This window comes from Castor canadensis, chromosome 12 (assembly GCF_047511655.1).
Source record: "Castor canadensis chromosome 12, mCasCan1.hap1v2, whole genome shotgun sequence".
NCBI classification, from domain to species: Eukaryota; Metazoa; Chordata; class Mammalia; order Rodentia; family Castoridae; genus Castor; species Castor canadensis.
The window spans coordinates 72782657-72807215 of NC_133397.1; positions in this window are offsets into that span (position 1 = coordinate 72782657).

A 24559-nucleotide genomic window follows, 5' to 3' on the forward strand; every position below is an offset into this window, starting at 1 on the left:
AGGATCAGTTAGAAATTATAAATTAAATAGATTGGTAATCAGCAGGACACTGGAGACTTTCACATTTCAACTTCTTACTATATCATGGATGCACTTTTGTAATTAACCCAAGATTCACCATCACAATCCTTTTTGGAACCTGAAAAAGGAGAAATCTATTTTCATATATACTGGCATAAAGGAGAGTCAGTGAAGTAGCAAACCAATGGGTCTATGGCTTTGATTGACTCTACTGAAGCACTGAAGGCTTTTAAAAGTTTTTAAAGTACATTTGTTTATTACTGTATCTTTCTCTCTCTCTCTCTCTCTCTCTCTCTCTCTGTCAAATGACTTTTTAAATATATGACATAAAGACTATGTAATAGTAAAAATAAAAGAAACTATTTCTTGTTCTTTACTAATCAACTCAATTTATGAACCTAACAATATAGTCTATTGATATTTTGATTTCTGGTATGAATAATTTATGACCACCTCCATCTCATTTATTCATATTAATAAATGATTTTCATTCTCAGACAGTTACTCTTCTAGATTACATTTAAAGTAAATGATGCTTTTTTAAAAATCAACTTAGAGTCATTGAGTAGGATAATGTTGAATATACAATTTACACATACCAAAGAGTTTGATGATATAGATATAATTTATTTAAATATATATTTATTTAAGTTTTATTAACCTATGAAAATTTTGTAGTGTCTATATTCGATTCTCAGTCATTCCTCATAAGACTTATTCTAGATACTTTTGGAGCTCTTATTTTTACCAGCATGATCCTTTCAACGTACTATTTATTTGAAGTCATCACTGCTATTTAGAATTATATTTTCCATTAATATTGAAGCTTTATATTTTATTATTACTAACGAAATAATAGCTTTATATTTATTATTACTACTAATAGCTTTATATTTTATTACTAATAGTTTTGTGTTTAGATACTTTTTCCTATATGTTTTTGGTAGCAGATCACATTGTTTACAAGTATTTATTCCATTAATTAGTTTTTCTTCTTGTTTTAGATCCTCTGTGGTAATTTTATTGTGATAGAAATACTTTTTTATTTTAAGTTGATAAACTCAGAGGAAAGATCTAAAGGCAAGTAAAAACTCCTCCCCCAGCTGGGCCGCGTTTTCAGACCATTCCAAGAGAAACAGCTGGTGTCCTTCCACCACAGATGTGCTAGTGTGATATGTTGTAACTTTACTAGTATGTGTTGCAACCTCCCAGTGAAAGGCTAACTGCCACAACTACTTTTGTCATTCACGCTTGCTTCTGCATTCTGAGGCATAAAATCCCAACAGACCTGAGCTAAGGGGCTGGCACCATTTTGAAGAGATCTAGGTGCTGGCTCTCTAGCATAATAAATCTTCCTTTCCTCCAACCACCTGGGTTTGAGTTTTGTTCTCTCTGGTCCAACATTCTTCCTGCAACATTTCTGGAGGCCCCTGTAGGATCAGACTGCTGAGCACCATTGGGTAACAGGTCCCCACTCCCTGGCTCTGCAGCCTGTGGGGATCCCTGGAACCAGTAAATGCACACCCTTGATATGATTCCAGGGTCTCCTTCCAGATGACTGAAGGAGACTGTGGAGCCATGGACCAGGCCTTCAGACTGGTGGAATGAAATGTAGATCCATGCCAGATTTTCAGACCAGTTAAGAAGCCCCAGGGTAGTCAGTGTTAGGAGCCAGCATGGCCTCATCCTCCAAAGGGGACCGACCAAATCCTGAAGAGTATCCAGGGTGGCATGTCCCTTTCCTCTGTGATTCCAGTCAACTGGGACTAAAGGAGGCCACGATTTTAGGGACAATAAATAGGAAACTGATTGTTTTGAATTCTGAGTGAATGGTGTGTGACTGAGCAGCTTGACTTGCTTGCGTTTCAAGCTTGAATTTGTAGCTCCCAGGCTGGGCACCTCTAATGTCCCCTAAAGGCTACAGAGTCTGAGTGGGCTCAATCCACAGCTTCACAGTGATTGGCATATGGTCTATGGTGGGATTGGACAACTGTCTGATCATAAGTTACCCTGTCATGCTAAATCCACTATAGCCAAGCCATACCCTACCTCATCAAATGGGGTTGCTGCCAGACAACCACCTGTGTGGCCTCTCCCTGGGAGGCACCCCCCTCCCTTTGTCTGTCCTGCAACACCGATAATCACCAGGCACATATAAAATGGGTTCCTCTGGATCAAACTGCCTGATGGTGCTCCAGACCATGCTAACTTTAGGGACAGCTTCTTGGGTGACTATGGAGTCCAGATGAAGCCAGCAAAGCTCTGAACATTTTGTGAGGTAAAATGGCCCACCTTCAACATAGAATGGCCCACAGAGGGCACACTGGATCTAGCCACTATCACCAGTGTGAGGGACATAGTCGTCGGGGATCTGGGCCATCCAGACTAGTTTCCTTACATTGACCCCTGGTACATCCTAGCCACCAGCCCACCTGACTGGCTACATTTTCATGCACCCCAGAGACACACAGCCATTCTGGTTAATGGCAAAGTAAAAGAAAAGAAATTTGAGGTCCACTACACCTTGGAACCTGAGGTGCCAGACCCACCACATGTTCCTCTGGTGCAACCAGCCGCCCCAGCCTCCGAGACCTGAGTCAGACTCAAAGAATCCCATTGGAAAGGAGGAAGCATCGGACTTGAACCCCCACCCATATCATCTAATGGCTCCCTCATTATACACCCCTTTGCCTTCGATGGCCCCAGAGAAACAAGCCATTGGGGAAGGTCACCTCCTCTGGGAGGCTAATGAGCAAGGAGGCAGAAACCCTGGCTGCAGTGCTACGCCCTCTCCTCCAGGCTCTGGGGCCACTAATACCCCAGGTGGATGGGTCATATGTGGCCAGACCCATGCAATACATGTACCAGCCCTTCACTATCACCGACCTCCTGAACTGGTGGCAGCACACCCCAGCATACTCAGAGGAACCACATGCTGTAATAGAGCTCATCATGTGCAGCAACCAACCCAACTGGGATGATTGTCATCAATTCACATCTACCCTCTTCACTTCTGATGAGCGCTGGTGAGTATACCAAGCAGCCAGAACATGGTTAGTTACCCAAGCTCCATGACAGACTGAAATCTGGAGAGATGGGCAGAAGAGAGAATCCTTGACACCAAACTGGACTGGGATCCAAACCCTCCCCCCAGGCCCCAATCCATCCAGCACATGAGACAAGCCATCCTGGAGCGAGCCTGCCAAGGGGCACAAGGAGCAATGAACCTTGCCAGGGTAAGTGAAGACACACAGAAGACTGATGAATTACCTAGCCAATTCCATGACCAGTTATGTGTTGCATATCATCAGTATACTTCATTTAACCCTGAAGCCCCAGAGAACTGGTCTATGATTAACACCAACTTTGTCCAACAGTCTACCTCTGATGTTTGCCGAAAGCTACAAAAGATGGATGGTTTTGTAGGTGCCAATATTGACCAAATCATTAGTATAGCAGCCAAAGTAGTAGCAAAGCAAGAGGAAATGGCCAAAAGAGAAATGGAAAAATACCTGGAAAAGAAGGCAAAGATCCTGGTTATGGCCTCAAGGAGGCAGATGGGAAGACCAGAGGCCAGAAGGGAGGCCCCAACAGGAGAGAATGGAGAAACCCCCCAGGGTAAAACCAGTGTGCCTACTGTAAGAAAGAGGGGCATTGGAAAAATGAGTGCCCTAACAAGAAAAAAAAAAAGAAAAAGAAAGAGTGACAGTGGCTGTAGCCAAATCCAAGGAAGTCTGCAACCTAGAGACAAGCACAGCCTGGGGAGATGAATCTGACTGAGGGCAACCAGGCTCCCTTTTGATCTGCCCTCAGGAGCCCATGGTCAAGATTGACACTGAGGGCCACCAAATAGACCTCATTCTAGACACTGGGGCAGCCATTTCCATCATGACCACACCAACTAGTCAGCTCACCAAGGACTCAATCACCATCATAGGGGCCACTGGAAACACCAAAAAGTACCATTTCTGTGAACCCAGACAATGCATGGTTGATGGACACTGGATCAGGCACCAGTTTCTGTATGTGCCAGAAGCTCCAAGCCCCCTTCTGGGAACAGACTTAATTTCTAAACTAGGCACTACAGTATCTATGGGTCTGGGACCACCTGATGTGAGCACCTCACTGGTGCTAACCTTGGAAGTCAGTCTTGAAGAATAGTGGCTCATACATACACCCAGAGACAATAAACCCGTCAGTCCCCAATCATTCCTAGATCACCTCATAAAACAGTTCCAGGGCATTTGGGACCAGGATGGGTGAACAGGACATTCCCCAATATGGTCACTGTCAAACCAGGAGCCAACCAGTTGCTTCAAAAACAATATTCAATACCTCTAGAGGCCTGGAGGGGAATCACGCCACACATTCAATGTCTACAGGCACAGGGAATCCTGAGAGAAGTATGATTGGCCTGGAACACTCCTTTACTTCCTGTCAAAAAGGCAGGATCCAATGATTATCGACTGGTTCAAGACCTGTACCAGGTGAGTGAGGCAGCAGAGACCATTCATCCTGTTGTCCCCAACTCATACACTCTGCTGAGCTTGATTCCTCCCACTGCCAAGGTTTTCACAAGCCTGGACCTTAAAGACCCCTTCTTCTGCCTGCAACTGGAGGAAACTAGCCAGCCCTTGCTTGCATTCGAATAGGAGGACCCTGACATTGGAGCAAAAGGACAATTAACCTGAACTAGGCTCCCACAGGGCTTCAAAAATTCCCCCACTATCTTTGGGGACACCTTGGTCAGAGACCTTGAAAACTCCTGACCAAAAGACTTCACTATCTTCCAGTATGTAGATGACATACTCTTAGCAGCCCCCACCCTGGAGGCCTGCAAAAACAGAACAGAAGAACTACTTCAATTCTTATAGGAAGCAGGATTCAAAGCCTCACAAAAGAAAGCACAAATTTGTCTAGAGGAGGTCATATACTTGGGATATCACCTGAGCCAAGGAAAAAGAAGGCTGGGAACCATGAGGAAAGAAGTGATCCTCTGGTACCCGCTCCCAGAGTCCTGGAGACAGCTGTGGGAGTTTCTGAGTGCCATGGGCTTCTACCACCTATGTATCCTCAGATTCTCAGTCCTGCTGGTCTGCTCTATGTGGCACTAAAGGGGTTCCCCCATTGGACTGTTGCATTGGGGCCCTGACCAAGAGGACACATTTCCAAAATTTAAATGACACCCGGTTGAGGCACCAGCCCTAGCTCTCCTGGATGTCACTCGCCCTTTCCACCTCTATGTCCATGAGAAGAAAGGAATAGGATTAGGTGTCCTGACCCAGCCCCTGGTACCATGGAACCAGCCAGTAGCCTACCTGTCAAAAAAATTAGACTCCATGGCCTCAGGTTGGCTCCCATGCCTCCGGACATTGGCAGTGGCAGTCTTCTTAATAAAAGAAACAGATAAACTGACTGTGGGACAAAACATCATACTCTGGGTTCCCCACCAAGTAAATTCTCTGCTGAACAGCACTGCTAGTTGATGCATGACTGGGGAACTAGTGGCCAGATATCAGGCCTTATTGGGTGAGAACCCCCTGGTAGGAGTCAAAGCAGTGAGGATTCTCAATCCATCCACATATTTGTCAGAAGAGGAGGGGGATCTACTCCTGTGAGGAGATCCTAGATGAAGTCTTTTCTTCCTGGTCTGACCTCACTGATACCACTATTCCCAATGCATACCTAGAGCTCTTCACTGATGGAAGCTGGAGACTACAAGAGGGAGGATACCAGACAGCGTATGCAGTGACTACTGTCACACAAGTAGTGGAACATGGATGGCTGCCAGACCATTAGTTAGTCCAATGGGTCGAGTTATATGCCCTCACCTGGGCCCTCACCCTAGCAGATGGAAAGAGAGCCAACATTTACACTGATTCATGTTACGCCTTTGCCACCTTGCATATCCATGGGGCGATTTACAAAGAGAGAGGCCTATTGACATCCAGAGGTAAAGAGATCAAAAACAGTCAACAAATCTTACAATTGTTAGAGGCAGTCTGGAAGCCCCGAGCCATTGCTGTCATCCACTGTCCCGCCCATACCAACCAACCAGACAAGATCAGCAAAGGAAATGGATTGGTGGACAGGATAGCAAAAAAAAGTGGCATTTTTAGAAGAAGTACAAAAGAAAGACACTACTCCAGCCAAAGTATGTTTCACCCTCCCTGTCCTCCCATACCTGCCAGAGTACAGCACACAAGAAAGAGAACAGGCCCATGAAATAGGGGCTAAAGGGAACTCAGAAGGCTGGTTCATAACCCCAAAGGGAAGGATCCTAATACCAGGAAAGACAGCCCTGGGCCTGGTAAGACTGGTGCATGACATCACCCATTTGGGCAAAACATCCCTACAAAGTCTATTACACAAATACCTGGTCATTCCCTGATTGGCAACTTTAACTCAGTCGGTCAGCAAGGCTTGCCTACACTGCACCCAACATAACCCAGGACAGGGACCCAGGCCCACGCTGCTTTCCCAGAAGAAGGGGGTCTACCCATTCCAATACCTAGAGATGGACTTCACTGAGATTCAACCCAGCAAAACTTATTGGTACCTACTTGTGGTGGTCTACACTGTCACAGGCTGGGAAGATGCATATTCCACCTCCTCGGAGAAGGCCACAGAAGTGTCAAGAGAGTTAGCCAAGGATATTATTCACTGGATAAGGGTACCTAGAAGCATGGGGTCAGACCATGGGCATGTCTTTCATCATCAGCCAGGTGGTCAAAGGAATATCTCATGCAGCCAGGCTGACCTGGGTCTTGCACATCTGGTATCACTCCCCCTCAATCATCAGGCAGACTAGAAAGGATGAACAGGACCATCAAGATGGCACTAGCAAAATGATGTCAAGAGACAGGGCTACCCTGGCCAGATGTATTACCCTTGGCGCTACTCAAAATTAAGTATACACCTAGAAAATGCTGTCTCTCTCCCTTTGAAGTCCTGTATGGATGGCCACCACCACTAATACCTGGACAGGTTGGAGACATTTGGGATTATGGACAGATCAGCCTCCACAAGTTCTTAGAAGGCTTGGTGCATGCTTCTAGGGAAATAGCCTGACACCTAGGACACCCAGAGCCAGCCCCTGTGACCCTCAGGCCTTTGCACTCATTTTGCCTGGGGGACTGGGTTTGCACCAAAACTCCAATTAGAGGGAGTCTAGACCCCAATGGGAGGGACCTTACCAAGTTATTCTAACCACTCCTTCAGCCCTTAAGGCTGCAGACTGAAACTGTGGATTCATCACACATGCCAAGCCAGTGGAGGATCCAGACCAGGAATGCAAATCCCGAGCCAACCTGGACCACCCATTGAAACTGACCTTGACCCAAGGGAGTGCCAATGAGGCCCCAGACAGACCTGGTGACTGTACTGACAGCTGTAATAATAATAAATGACTCACAAACAAGACCTCCAGACCCAGCTGGGGTCTGTCATAAACTGATATGATATTGGAAGGACAAGAGGGAACTGTATTAATTAACCTCACCATCTGTGCTTTGTCAGGCCCTTGTCTTGTCTCCCTTAGGTATTGCCCAGGCCTGGAGGCCAGCAGATGGGCCCAACTCAGGCCCTCTATCCTGACTTGCTCTGGCCCATCCAGAGATTGCCTATCCAATGTGTATGGCTGAGTACGAAGAACTGGGACGACTGTGGGGAGCTCTCATGGTCCTTTCTATTGTACTGGTCATGTGTTGATTTTGCCTTTCTGGGGGCTTGGAAAGCTCTCCCCTCCAAAACCCAGGATGTCAGTATCCAGAGGTTATCTTCAAACCTCTTCAACATAAACGAATGATCTAGGGCACAGGGAGCAGGAAACAGAGACCTCTTCTAACTAACAATAGATGAAACACAATGATGGGGAACTAGGGTCTTTGGGCTAGGAGGACTCCTCAAAAATTATTGGGAGACCCTGCAGTCTTAATGATCCTTTGGTTTGAGATTAAAGCAGCATATGTCCCTCTCCCAGTTAGTAAAGTTAAATCCCTGGACCCCTGGGCACAGGGGCAAATCCTCCCTCCCTCATCAGATGGGACTGATCAGCCCCCATTGCACCCTGACAGCCCTCTCATTAAGATGATAGCTTTGGCAAACAGTAGCCACCAGCTAGTACAAGGAACAGACCCTGAACTAAGCAGAGACTGTTGGATTTGCCTGAGGGCCGGCCAAATGTCATATGCCAGGGTGGGCTTGATTAACATATCTGAGATACACATGAGCTAAGCCTGGACAACTCTACCCAAATGACAATACCTGTCTCACAGGCCCAGATAGCCAAATAATTGGAGAAACTGAATGCTTTGGTAATGGAAAGAATTGTACCAATTTGGCAAAAGGAGCCAAAGCACCCAATGGGACTTACTTTGCCTGTCAGAGTGGGATTCTCACCTGTTACGGGGAGGGAGAGGTGTGCCCTAGTTTTCTTAGTCCTGGACCTGGACATACTTCCCGGGACTGAAGTTTCTCAATACCTAAACCAACAAGCTGACAGCCAAACCTGCTTCTGACGGGACCCCATCAACTCCCTGTACTTCTGGGAGTTGCCCTGGCAGGAGAAACGGTCACAGGAGCTACTGCCATTGGCCTCCAACAAGTCCAGCACAGGCAGCTGTCTGAACAAATACATGAGGATTTAGGATTAGTGTAACAGAGTATTGTCACCCTACAAAACCAGTTAGACTCACTGGCTGCCATAGTCTTACAGAACCACCAAGGCTTAGACCTCATTATTGTGGAAAAAAGAGGAATTTGCATGTTTTCAGGGGAAGAATGTTGCTTCTATGCAAACCACTCAAGGATAGTGAGAGAGAATGCATGCCAGTTACTGGAGAGAGTCAAGGCAAGGGAAAGAAGCAAGGAAATATTTTGGAATACAGGATGGAGGAGCTGGGCACCATAGGTAGCCCCCCTTGCAGGCCCATTTACTGTGCTCCTTATATTATTACTCTTACGGCTTTGTGTGATAAACCTCCTCAACAGGTTCATTCACAACTGAATGGACGCCATTAAGTTACAATTAGTGAGACAATATCAAAGACTGCCCCTAGATGACTCCCCCAAAATAGTCATAAGGGATTATGAAAAGTTAGAGGAAGGAATGATAAAGAAATTCAGGGGAAAGATCTAAAGACAAGTAAAAGCCCCTCCATTTCAACAGGCCTCCATTTCAGACCATTCTGAGAGAAACAGCAGATGTCCCTCTGCCACAGATGTGCTAGTGTGATATGTTGCAACTTTATGCTACTATGATGTGTTGTAACCTCCCAGTGAAAGGCTAATTGCCACATCTGCTTTTCTCTTTCCCACGTGCTTGCTTCTGCATTCTGACGCATAAAAACCCAACAGTCCTGAGCTAAGGGGCTGGAGCCATTTTGAAGAGATCCAAGTGCTGGCCCGCTAGCGTAATAAATCTTCCTTTCCTCCAACTACTTGGGTTTGAGTCTTGTTCTCTTCCAGCAACAAAGTATATTAATAATATTTTATAGGTTTGGTACTTAATTTGTATTTGTTTTAAGTTGAGAATCTGTTTTATACTTTGTGGAATTATTTTTCATTATGGTATAGTAAAAATGCGGAATGATTCATTTGAATCAATTATGAAAATATGTTAGATGATCATTGATCATTGCATTTTTGGGACAGATTTTACTTGGTTGTGGTATGTTATGGTTAATTATTCTTAGACTTTATATGCTAAGGCTTTAAATAAAAATAATACATACTTTAAAGTATCATTTTCGATAGATTAGTGTTGTGCTCACCTTGTCCAACTGTGGGACTATCCTGCCCTCAAAGATTGAATTGAGAACTAATCTGTCTTTTGCTGTGGTCTTGAGAGTTTATACTAAAGGATGTATTTTCTTCAAATTTTAATAGCATATCATGGTACATTGGATGTCTTTGCATGTGGATCAACAACGCCCTCTCAAGTGTTTCAGTTATCAACTTAGATAAATTTAACTACTTTGGAATAATTTTGTGCCATATGTATCCCCTCAAAATTAGGATGCTAAGCAAGATTTCTAAACTTATAATTACGTGTTTTCTATGTATCCACGGTTATTTCTCTCCTCTGGTGATTTTTCATTTATAAGTCACTGCTTTAGTTATTTGTGTGTTCTTGAAAATTTATTGTTTCCAAACCAAAATTAACTTTTTAATACATTATATTCTTTGTTCTTCATTTTTATCAATTCCTTGCTTCAACTATTTTTCTATCAAATTATTTGTTTTGATATTACTTTCTTCCATCTTAAACTTGCTAATTACTCTGTTTTCAGTTTTCCTGGCACTGTAGAAACTTTTCTGATGGGGATTGGTACTGGAGTTTGAACTAAGGGCCTTGAGCATGCTTGTCAGGACTAGTGCCACTTGAGCCCCACCCACAGCCAATTTTAATTTAGCTATTGTTTTGAACAGAATCTTGCACTTTTATGCTCAGGTAGATCTGAACCATGATCCTCCTGTTTATGCTTCCCTTGTAGGTAAGATGACAGGTGTGTTCCATTATTTTCTAACTAACTTTCTGTCCAGGCTGGTCTCAACTGCTCTCCTCTTGATCTCCACCTCCCCGGTATCTGGGATGACAGGCATGAACCACTGCATCAGCCAACATTTGGTAACATTTTAAAGGCACACCTAAAAAAATAAAAAAATAAATAAATAAATAAAAATAAAGGCACACCTTCATATTCTAACTTATTTCTCAATTAAAAATCTTTGTTCTATTTTGTAGAGCTCTTAATGTAATTCATTTCAAATTGTTCAGAAATCATCTATTTTTTCAGTAACTTAAAAGCTGCTTTCAAGGAGCTATCTGTGTGTGTATGTGCATATGCAGTGTCAGCTGTCTTGGACCAAAAGTAACATTGTATCTTTTAAATCATGGAACTCTAAACAACCAAACCAGCTCTTAAATTTTCAGACTTTAAATAAGAAAATAACTAAAAAAAAAGAATTTTAGAATGTGTTCTCTTAAGAGGCATTTACATTGATTGCCATCCTAAATAAGTGCACTGAACTTTGAAAATAACATTTCTTAACATTGAGCACTGAGGACAATAAAGAACTGAGCTCCCCTCAGTGACCAGTTGTTTCTCCACAGTAGTTCAGGGATAAACACATGCTGGTGATAGATGACATCTATATGTCTCTCACAACTCCATAAGGTGAATTTGCCCTTCTGAAGACTACTGTCAATTAGCAGGGTAATGCTTTCTAATGCTAATCCTGATGTATAATTAAAGACAGACAGAGATCTTATAGGTAAAAATATAAAATCATCTGTCTTAAGTGTTTTAATACTTTTCTATAAATTATTCCAAGACCGGAATATTGCTGTTAGTTTTCTCTGCATACTATTCAAGTAAGAGTACAAAGCAGTTTACACAATTTATATTTTTTAACTATTTAATAAATCATAGTACTTCTAGGAAACACTGAGATATATTTGATTTTTAAGTTTTCTTCTCAAGCTTTTAAACACAAATCTACTTCTTAAAAGTAGCGTGGATGACAGTTTACTCCTTTTTATCCATTTTCCATAACACACATTGTATCTCAGTGGTAGTTTGGGGATTTCTCCAATGTTTTAGTAGATGAAATAAAGTTTCTAAAGTTTATTTGAGGATGTCTTCTACATCAATAAGTTTTTGGGCTAAAGTTTAGTTAATAGAGTTACAAAACAACTCCTCCCTGTCATTTTTTTCTGACTTCTCTCCTCACAAATCTAGCTATCTGTTGCTACAACCAGTATGCAGAATGATCCTGGTTCTTTGTTGCAGGCTGGTGGAGCTCAAACTTGATTACATATTTGAATCACTAGGGGAGTATTACCCCAAGCCAACATCCTTCCCCTTCTCACACTCAGGTTATACTCAGACTGATGGAATGAGAATCCCTGGGGATGGAACATATGCAACCCCAGTCAACAGTAATTCTTGACCATGATCAGTTAACTTAATATACAGAAACTTGAGATTTATCCTGTTATTTCCTAAATCTCAAAGTGACCAAAGTAAATATATCTTAAAAGTATGTGTGTATGTATTTAGTGCTTTCTTTTCTTTCCCCCATTTGCCTAAAATCTATGCAGTATAAGTGTAAATTTTTATTAATTGAAAAGTCCACTGTCCAAGAGCGTGGTGTCATATACCGTCATCTATTCAGGAAATGGAGACTGCAAGAATCCCAGTTCAAGAAGAACCTGGGCAAAATCCTAATGAGACCCTATCTCAACAAAGAAGCTAGGCATGGTCAGGTATGTCTGTAATTATAGCTATTGGAGAGGCATAGGTAAAAGGATAATTATCTGAGGTTGGCATGGGCAAAAAATGCAGGATTCTATCCAAAAAAACAATTCAAACAAAAATGAGCTATGGTTGAGGTTCAAGTGGTAAAGTACCTGCATAGCAAGTGAGATCCTAAGTTCAAACTCACTTGCTGTCCCCAGAATAAATATGTATGCATAATATGTGCTATTTGGGGATGGTGATGGGCAAGGAAAATTTATGGATAACTTTTAGTATCTTATTTTCCCAGTCAGAATTGGATTGATACTATATATGAACACAGATAAGAGGCGAGAAACAGTGTAAGTTAATAATGGAGAAGACTGACAAATACCACAACTAGGAGTTCATGGTAAACATCAACAATGTTGCCATATTAGCAATGTCTATCTTTTATAGGACAAGATGAAATGGCAATTTACCACCATAGTATTTCTCCCCAAAACATATACCCTGAGTCTGACATCAGAATAAACAAAAGAAAAATCCCAATAAATGGCATTCTGCAAATTACTTGACCAGTATGACTTAATTATGTCACAATCATCAAAACTAAGTATAAGAAACCCTCACAACCCAAAGGAAAATGATGATAAAATGTAATGTCATATCCTGGAATATAAAAAAAGTTAAATTATAGGGGAGAAAATAACACCAGGTAAAAACTAAGGAAATTTGAATAAAACATGAAAATTAATAATACTATAGCATCAGTTGTTCATTAACTGCAGCAAATGTTATCATAGTAGTATAAAATTCCACAACTTGAAATTCCTGTAAACTGCACATCCTTCTATAATAAAGGGTTTTCTCTAAAGAAAGAGGGAAAGTGCCAAAATTCTTTGCATGTAAATTATGAAGGCAGTATTCAGATCAACTTTACTCCTAAATAGAACATGAAATCACATCTTTTAAATACAGTGGAAATAACCTCTGAATTTGCCATTCTGGCTTAGCTATTACTATTAATATACTTCATCTAGATAAGTTCTTGATATGTCTCTCCAGCCCTGCTTTTCTGTATAATATCCAAAGTCATATTTTCTTCTCTTACAAACTTTTCTATGGGCTTATTTATCAGGTATTTGCATAAAATAACATGATAGGAATTTAGTAAATTCCTATCATATACCATCTTATATAAATATATTTGTTGTCTCACCTCCTTCCCAACCCTCCCTACAAAAAAAAAAGAAAAGGAAAAGAAAAAATATCTATACCTTTCAATATTTCTCCTATTTTTCTCTTTCAGGGTTAAATTATACATATTATTCTCCAAATTCTATATGCACAGAGAAATGAATTATTTTGAAATATAAATGAAAACTTTCCTACATTTATTTTCATTATTATATGAAATTCAACACTCTACTTGTATTCTACAGCTAGTAACAATACATCCATGCTCAAGTTTATTCAACCTTTAGTCTCCCCTTTATCATGGCATTGTAAAGGAAACCTTCAATGATTTCCTAATTCTTGGCAACACTGGGAAGAATTTCTGATCAGGCATTTAAGGATTTTCATATTCTGAACCCAAACTATCAACCTAATTTCTTGTTGTCTATGAAACAAATTTCCTGCTTTGAAAATTAATACTGTTATCTGATGAATCTGTTGCTTGCTTTCCTGTCAGTTTGGCTTTTTGTTTTTTATTCTCAAGAAAATCTTTCCTCACAGTATTTTCTTTCCCTAACTCTGATTATACCATTTTTCATCAAAACTCTAAACATTTTCTAGCATCAATAAGATAATTTATCCCAATTTTATTATACTTATTCTAGGTGTTATTCAAACTTGAATGTAGCCTTCATAAAAACAGATGCAATTTTAAATGATTTTCAACTGCTGTCCCCCTCCTAAGGAGTTCTTTATGAAATTTTAAAAACCTCAAGAGACATAGATAATTGTGAATAAATTAACATGAATTTATACTACAATAGGTTTTAGCATACTTAGTAGATCCCAGAGGGGATAGAATATTAAATTGGAAATAGGAAAAAATTGGGAAACCTAGAGATAGGCCCTGGTGAGAGACATTGCAACCAAGACACGTTTTCACAGATCAAAAAACTCAGAAAAGTAGGGAAACTCTATTGGAAGACTTATTGACCTGATTCTACTGTGGTCTCCTGTGTAAATATGAAGTACTTGCCTAGAAAACCTGTTCAAACATTCAGAGGAAAATACATGGACTCAATTTTTCTTTGCACTCCTGTCTGATATGTTTCTTTTGTCATAGCATGACCTACTCTTGAACTGGGGTCCTCAGCTTTTTTCAGTTGGTACAAGGACTTTTTTCCAGATAAAAATGATACATCAATACCTGAATTTCATTGGAAAGCCATATAGGAATATCACAACAAGGTGTAAGTAAAATGGAAAATGATGATGATTTTAACTAACATCTGCTACCAGTTCATGTTTACTTTCCATATCGCTTAAGATGTCCTGGGTTATCAAAATCAAATGAACTGAAACTTCTTATTCTCAAATGCTTCTCTAGATTCAGTAAATTTTATACAGATCTGACTATATTTAGTCAGATCTAAAAGAAGAACTTTGTCCATGTGGAAACACTAAGAAAATAATCATGGATCACAATAAATTCTTAGCTTCAAATAATTGACATAAGGGTCTTTTTGTCAAAAAGAGAAGTAGGTTTTCATATTATTAAGAGTTTAAAATTAACTATTTTCTCTACATTAATTTACTACTGTTTTAAAATACTTCTCATTTAAAATTTAGTTAAACAGGCTTGTGTCTTAGATGCTGTTCTTCCAGCAGACACATGTGTCTCTTCAGTTCAGCACTACAAACCTTTCTTCACTAAAGTGAATGTGTGTCCCACTTGAAAATGCTGACAGAGGATCCAAGATGGCAGCAGCTAAAGGGAGGAAGCAGACAGCATGAGCTCTGTAAATCAAAATCTTACTGAAAACACACTTGGCAGAAAAAAACCACCAAGAACAAGCAAAACTCCGACACCCTAAACCCACAGCCTGTACAAAGCTTCTCCATGCCATGTTACACTGAGAAAACAGGAAGGTTCCCATGCCACCAGACACCACACCCAATATGCTTGGGAGACACAGACCAACAGACCAGGGACAGAAATGGTACCAAGTGGAATGATGGGAAGACAAAAAAGGGATGGAAACCATTCTCCACCCAAAAATATATTAGTATAGGATTGAAAGGGAAATGAAGAAAACAGATACCCAGATCCAGACTTCAATAAAACAAATATAGACTATCCCAACAAACCCAACAAAGCCCACAAGAACACCCTGAAAGAAGAAATCTAGCAAGAAATCACTGAGAATTTTTTATGAAGATGTTACTAGACAAGGTCAAACAAAACATACAGGAGACACTCAAGAAATTCCAGGACAACAAAAATAAAGAATATGATAAGATACAAAAACAAATAAGTGAACTCATAGGAAACCTAAATTAATACCAAAGTGAAACAGAGAACACCATAAATATAGAGATAAATGAATAAAGGATGAAAATTGATACTATTAAAGAGGAAGTGACCCATGATATGGAAAACCTCAGAAAAAAGAATGAAAGAGAAATACAAAACAAAATGGAAGGCCACTCCAGCAGACTAGAACAAGCAGAAGACAGAATCTCGGAACTTGAAGATGAACTGGAAATTAAAGGAAAAACTGAAGAACTGTTATTGAAACAACTCAAAACCTGTGAAAGGAATAGGCAATCACAGACTCCATCAAAAGGCCAAACCTGAGAATCATGGGCATTGAAGTAGGAGAAGATGTGCAAGCAAAAGGAATTAGTAATATATTCAACAAACTGATAAAAGAAAATTTCCCAATCTGGAGGAATCTATACCCATTCAGGTATTTGTTTAAACAACAAAAACAACAGTGAAAAAGAGCACAGTTGGAAGCTGAACAACACCTTGCTCAATGATCAATGGGACATTGATGAAATAAAAGAGGAAATTAAAAGTTTCCTGGAAGTTAATGAAAATGAAAACCTGACCTACCAGAACCTATGACACACACCAATGGCAGTCCTGAGAGGGTAGTTTATAGCCATGAGTGCATATATTAAAAGGACAGAAAGATCTCAAATCAATGACTTAATGTTTCAGCTCAAATTCCTAGAGAACAAGAACAAGCAGATCCCAAAACAAGCATAAGGAGAGAAATAATAAAAATTAGGGCTGAAGTCAATGAAATAGAAGCAAAAAAAAAAATAAAACGTACAGAGACTCAATGAAACAACAAGCTGGTTCTTCGAAAAAATGAATAAGATCAACAGACCCAATGCAAACTTGATTAAGTTGAGGAGAGAAAAAACTCAAATCAGTAAAATCAGAAATATAAAAGTGGGAATAACCATGAACACCACAGAAATCCAGGAAATCGTCAGATACTACTTTGAGAAACTATATTCGAAGAAAATTAAAATCTTGAAGAAATGGGAAGATTTCTAGACACATATGACCATCAAAATTGAACCAAGAGGATACTAACCACCTGAATAGATCTATAACACAAAATTAAATTGAAGCAACAATAGTCTCCCAAAAAAGAAAAGTCCAGGACCTGATGGATTCCCTGCTGAATTCTATCAGATCTTTAAAGAAAAAATAATACCAACCCTCTTTAAACTGTTCTACGAAATAGAAAGGGAAGGAACACTGCCTAACTCAATTTATGAAGCGAGTATTACACTCATCCCAAAACCAGACAAAGACACCTCCAAAAAAGAGAACTATTGGCCAATCTCCTTAATGAACACAGATGCAAAAATCCTCAATAAAATGATGGCAAACAAATTCCAACAATACATCAGAAAGATCAGTAAACCACAACCAAGTCTGCCTCATCCCAGGGATGCAGGGTTGGTTCAACATATGTAAATCTATAAATGTACTACAGCATATTAACAGAAGCAAAGACAAAAAACACTTGATCATCTCAATAGATGCAGAAAAAGTCTTTGACAAGATCCAACACCACTTTATGATACAAGCTCTAAGAAAACTAGGAATAGAAGGAATATACCTCAACATTATAAAGGCTATATGTGACAAACCTACAGCCAACATCATTATTAACGGAGAAAAACTGAAACCACTTCCCCTAAAATCAGGAACAAGACAAGGGTGCCCACTATCCCCACTCCTATGCAACATAATACTGGAATTTCTAGCCAGAGCAATTAGGCAAGAAGAAGAAATAAAAAGAATACAAATAGATAAAGAAACTGTCAAAATATCCTTATTTGCAGAAGATATGATCCTATACCTAAAAGGCCCAAAAAACTCTACCCAAAAGCTCCTAGACACCATAAACAGCTACAGCATGGTGGCAGGACACAAAATCAATTTACCAAAATCATTTCCTTTTCTCTACACCAATAATGAACAAGCTGAGAAAGAACATATGAAAACAATTCCATTTGCAATAGACTCAAAAAATCAAATACCTAGGAGTAAACATAACAAAGGATGTGAATGACCTCAACAAGTAGAACTACAAACCCTTGAAGAAAGAGATCAAGGAAGACTACAGTACGTGGAGAGATCTCCCATGCTAATGGATTGATAGAATTAACATAGTAAAAATGGCTATACTACCAAAAGCAATCTACATGTTTAATGCAATTTCCATCAAAATCCCAATGGCATTCATCACAGAGATTGAAAAATCTACCTTAAAATTCATTTGGAAACACAGCGAATAGCTAAGGCAATACTCAGCAAAAAGGCCAATGCTGGAGGTATCACAATACCGACGTCAAACTATATTACAAAGCAATAACAATAAAAACAGCATGGTACTGGCAAAAAAACAGACATGAAGACCAGTGGAATAGAGTAGAGGACCCAGATATGAATCCACACAACTATGCCCACCTTATTTTTGACAAAGGAACCAAAAACATATGATGGAGAAAAGACAGCCTCTTCAACAAATGTTGTTAGGAAAACTGTTATCCGTCTGCAATAAACTGAAACTAGATCCATATTTATCACCCTGTACTAGTATCAACTGAAAATTGATCAAGGACCTTAATGTCATACCTGAAACTCTGAAGTTGGTGCAGGAAAGTGCTGGAAACACACTAGAAGTAATAGGTACCAGCAAGGACTTCCTCAATAGAACCTCAGCAGCTCAGCAACTAAGAGAAAGCATTTTCAAATGGATTTCATAAAACTAAAAAGCTTCTGCACAAGAAAAGAAATGGTCTCTAAACTGAAAAGACCACCCACAGAATAGGGGAAAATATTTGCCAGCTATACATCAGACAAAGGACTGATAACCGGAATATACAGGGAACTTAAAAAACTAAACTCTCCCAAAATCAATAAACCAATAAAGAAATGGGAAAGTGAACTAAACAGAACTTTCTCAAAAGAAGAAATTCAAATGGCCAAAAAACACATGAAAAAATACTCATCATCTCTAACTATACAAGAAATGCAAATCAAAACTACACTAAGATTTCACCTTACCCCATTAGAATAGCCCTCATCCAAAACACCACCAACAGATGTTGGAAAGGATGTGTGGAAAAAGAAACCCCTGTACACTGCTGGTGGGTATGCAAGCTAGTGCAACCACTCTGGAAAAAAAATTTGGAGTCTTCTTGAAAATCTAAGCATTGATCTGCTATATGATCCAGCAATCCCACTCCTGGGGATATATCCAAAGTAATGTGACACAGGTTACTCCAGAGGCACCTGCACACCCATGTTTATGGCAGCACTATTCACAATAGTTATGGAAACAGCCAAGATGCCCCACTACTGACAAATGGATTAAGAAAATGTGGTATTTATACACAATGGAATTTTACTCAGCCATGAAGAAGAATGAAATCTTATCATTTGCAACTAAATGGATGGAACTGGAGAACATTATTCTGAGCGTGGTTAGCCAGGCTCAGAAGACCAAAAATCATATTTTCTCCCTCATATGTGGACTTCAGATCTTAGGCAAATACAGCAATGTGGTTGGACTTGGGTCACATGATAAGGGGAGAGCACATATGGGAGGTATGGGGGTAGGTAAGAAACCCAAAAACTGGAAGTGTCTGATGTCCCCATTGCACAGGCACTTACACCAAACCTTAAAGCAACAAGAGGTCAATATGAGAAGGGAATCAGGAACTAGTGAAAAGGTCAGTTTGAGATGAATCAACTTGGGTTGCAACATATTTGTTCATGGAAGAATGCTAGGAATCTCTCTGTACATCTATCCTTACCTGAACTACCAAAAATGCTTTGTCTTTCTTATTATTGTTTATGTTTTCTCTTCAACAAAATTAGAGATAAGGGTAGAACAAGTTCTGCCTGGAAGCAAGGTGGGGTGGGAGGAGAGGGTGGGAATAGAGGGGTAAAGGGGAGAAATGGCCCAAACAATGTATGCACATGTGAATAAATGAATAAAAAAATTATATTGTATCCTTTCAACAACAAAAAATAAATAAAATTTAGTTAAACAGTTTTGTGGTAATCTCATACTGAAAGTTTGTCTTCTGGAAACAATTTTTGGACATATTTAACACTAACAGTGATGACTGGTTCTGTGGTGGGAGAGCCAATTCATCAGTGATGTTAGGTAGTCAGTTGGAAAATGAGGATATGTACTATCTAGGACACAGTTAAAAAGTATTCTTGAAGGAAACAGAGTGACAAAACAAAATGTAAAAAAGGAACATGGACTTACTTAGATCTTGGTAAACCCGTGGAACAAACTTTTATAAACAGAACAGTAAAAATATAAATTGACAATCCTGAGGACCAATCCAGTAAACTATTATGAAAAAAATGAACAATAAAGGAAAATTCATGGGCATTGTTATTAAATGTCCAAAATCTAATATCCAGAGTATTCTTACTGGGAAATATCTCCTATGTAAATGAATAATTATATCTATAAATGAAGAAAATTCAATGGCGATGAATGCACTTATATAGTTGAACAACATTCAATATCTGTTGTAGTCACATTTATGATAATGCTCTAAAATCCATATACTAATAAGACATGACATTTTCCCAGGATTTTGAAACAAATTAAAAATATTTCTTAGTATGATGCTTCTTTTCCTTTCATTTCTTGGGATCAACTTGTGCTTATTTATTCTGCTGTGTTATCTGGTAGGGTTCAATGAATGCACTACAGTAGCAAAATCTGTCTTCTCCCTGTTGTGTTTAGCCAGTTCCAGGCACTGGGGCAGTAGGAAGAGAGGAAAGTTGGGTTATTTGTTCCCCTGTATCTTTCCTTGATAACTTGCACGTCAACCAAAGACAATAGTTCCTACCTGGCAAACATATAAAGCTATTCCCTTCGATTTATAGCAATTATGCTTCCATTGCTTGGTCAGGACTAGGGTTAGTTACAATTACCTACTGCTACTAGATTCTGAGTAATGTACTGTTTCCTTTTTTTTTTTAACTTGCTTTTCTAAACCTTGTCCACAAACTCATAAATAATCCTTTCATAAAGTTCTTATCGATTTAACCTGAATGTAGAATGCATTTTCTTTGGAAAGCCTAATTCATACAATCATATTCCACAAAATTAAAAAGAAAATTTAAAATCTTACACAAACTGAAATAGTTCTATGTATTCTTTAGAAAAATATTGCTATTTAAGTATATTAAAATCTTACTTGTAAGTCATCAGACTTAAATGTATAAGGTCAGTACTCAAAAATTATTATACTAGTTCAGTTTTATTAATTTAATGATAGAAATGTTAAATAAGATCTGCAGCTGAGAGCATAATACATTAGGAATCTTATGCTAACATTTCTACAAATTATGAAAGAAATAATTCAGTGCAGTCTCAGCTACAACCCACCTATCTTCTTCTTTGCATGTGACATTGGTGGGAGGTTATTTGGCAAAAAAAGGAATAATCAAACATGACAAGGGCCGTGACCATTAAGAAAGGGTGGTCTGACAATTTACATTCTTTCTTATTTCCACAAAGCAGGCACAGACCCTCTAGATATCTAGTTGAGTACATGGATGAATATACAATTCATCAGATATTTAACTTACGATATTCCTCAGTTCAGTCAAAATAGGGAATGGTATGTGTGAAGAAATGGAAGGACTGGGAAGAGTCAAAGTGAAAGGGAATCAGGGATAGGCACCTTGATTTCAAGATCTATAAGAGATACAGGACTAGATGTTATGAGTCCACATAGCACAGTTACAGAGAACCATAGAGGTTGTGAGGTTAAGTCCATGTTTTCCATGTACAAACCAAATTTGTATTTTGACAAAAAGGTGTTTTTAAAACATTTTATATGTGAAAACAGTGACAAAAAGGGACTGAAATTCTATACTGAGATTTTTAAAGAAAATTGTTAACATCTAGACAAGAAGGGTAATTGGTGGTATATCGTAATATATTAAAAACACAGATTGACAGTCTCCTCTCAAATTGTGGAAAGTAGAGTATTTATTGGAAGAGAATAAAATAGTGATTGCTCTTTTTGGCTAAGAATGTTATTCATTAAAACAGTATTAGATAAAGAAGAACCAATTAAAGGGTATTTGCAATGGGGTAGTCAATATGATGAAAGTTCTTTATATGCACATATGAAAATAAAATAATGAAACTATCACTATTATATAAAAATGGGATGACTGTGGAAAAGAAAGAGCTGTGAATTTTATCAAAGTACTATATATGCATTATGGAAATATCACACTGAATCCTTTTTGTACAATTAACATACACTAAATTTAAAAAAGATGTTTGTATTGCATAGTTACTTATTGATATCAATGGATAGTAGTCCAAGGCTATAAACATTATATATAACATAATTATATATATAATTATAATATATATATGAATGTTTAAAACACCTATCTAACTCAGAAATGAGCTGCAACTAATTAATATCAATACAAATACTCATCAAATGAAAATTCTAATTCATTAAAATATCTAAGCCACCATTTAAATAAACAGTCACAAATTTTAAATCAAATGCTATTCCAAGCTTCATCTGATCTATGTTGCAGTAAACCTAGGATGTTTTCTATAATAGTTATTTCTATGGTAAAATGTTTTCCAATACTTGTTTAAAGTTCTCAATATTTAAGTCAGTTGCTTCTTAAACCATTGAGATTTATCAGCAGATATTATTGATAAAAATATGCCTACAATTACAAATTACATTTGGAAGTATGACAGGCCCACATTATGGTCCTCAGACTTGGCTGTCTGGAGCCACATGGAACAGGTATCATTGACAGCTGGCAGGGACTATTTGACTTCTTTATTTGAAATGACTTTAATTAATGTAGCTTTCTTCATTTTTCAAATACCTTAATTTGAATTACCTTTTTCATTGTATTTGTTTTCCTGATAAAACCAGTGTTTTGTGAGTGCTTCTGTAAAAAATGAATCTCATTTGGAGGATTCAGCTAAGATTTCAGTATGTTTAAAACTTATTTGTTGTTTGGCACCAGTGGCTCACGCCTGTAATGCTGGCTACTCCAGAGGCAGAGATCAGGAGGATTGCTGTACTCAACTGTTCCCAGACAAACATCTCATGAGATTCTGTCTCAAAAATACCCATCACAAAAAGGGCTGGCAGAGTGGCTCAAGGTGAAGCCTCTGAGTTCAAGCCCCAGTACCACAAAAAAAAAAAAAAAACCAGAAAAACCAACTTATTTGTGATCATAGGTCTGTGGTCTGACTCAGTGCTAGAATGCTTGCCTAGCATACTTGAGGCTCAGTACCACAAGGAAAAATAAAAACTTATTTGAGATCAATTTAGTTATTTCTTCTGAAATTGTATCCTCATGTTGCACAGCTTCTATGGTGTTTATACATTTTTGTTTACTTCCAATTTTAAGCGAAATGAATTTCCCAGATCTTGTTCTTAGTAACAGCTGCCAAAATCAGTTACTGTATTTTTAAGGTCAAGTAATTTATTGTGAAGAAAGCAGCAAAAGTCAGAAGAGCAACTGATAACTACTTATTCTTTAAATGAACCTGGTTTCCCCATTCAAATTTACAATCAGTATTCAATTAAAACCATGGCAGATGTCTTTTCTAGGCATCTGGAATTTGTCTATGTCATGTCTTGCTTACCTGCTGTGTCTCTTTTTTTTCATTTTCTCACTGACCTGAGTCAAGCATGTTTTTACCCCTAACTTCTTAATTGAATTTCTTGAAAGGAGCCTTATCTCAGTCAGATGTATACTTGGGAATCAAGTATCAAATCTGATATTTGCTCTTCTTTGGCAGACTGTCCTACTTAGATTACACAGCTTTATTTCCCCCATCCCAGCCAGCAGACCCTGTGATTGTACAATTTCAAATCAAGACAATAGATACCATAAACAGTCACCCTAGGGCAGTTGGCATAAACTGCTACTTCTTTCCTAAACCAGTTCTGTGAACATTTCTGAAGACTCAATCATCACTTGATGATCTAAACAAATTAAGAGGTAATTCCAGATTTTCCCATATAAAGATATATCCTTATATTCAAGACAATAATAGTGATGTTAATTATAATAATGTATGTTTCTGAGAAGAGCAGAATATGCCTCATTCTAGTAGGGACATGCCGAGTTTAAAGGGAAATTTGTTGTTTGATCCTTGCTTTTGTAATTTACCTTTGAGAAAATTTGCCATTTGCAAAGGTCAGCTCAGTCCTGCCTATTATTTAACCAAGTCAAGATAATAAGTGTGTAGATGAAAAATGAAAGCTGAATAAAAATTATGCTTAGTCCTTAAAGTCCAATTGGATGACATTTGTTTTCTTCACGTAAACTAGAATTCAATAATATATGTTTAATTCACTTTGTTTTACTAAGATTTCTTTATTTCTCAGGTTTATTAATATATGCTCTTCTTATTTCCAACTGTATTATCCTAATTGCTCCATTAAGCATTCTTCCATGGTCAAAAATTTGAGGGATAGTATTTTAGTACAAGTATAGTAGTAATACTATTTTATAAGTAAAAGAACCAACAAAACTGCATATTAGATATGACAGGTGATGTGAAGTTTATTTTTTAATTGATTACAACTAATTATCATATATTTTTCTTAATAATGAATCTCAACCAAAAGAGTTATCATTCAACTACTTCTGCTAATCATAGATCATGTTGCATATGTCCCTTTGATATAAGTAAGGGATTAATAAGAATTATATAAAGTAAAGCACTGGTAGCATTCTCCTAGACAGAAAGGTCAACCTC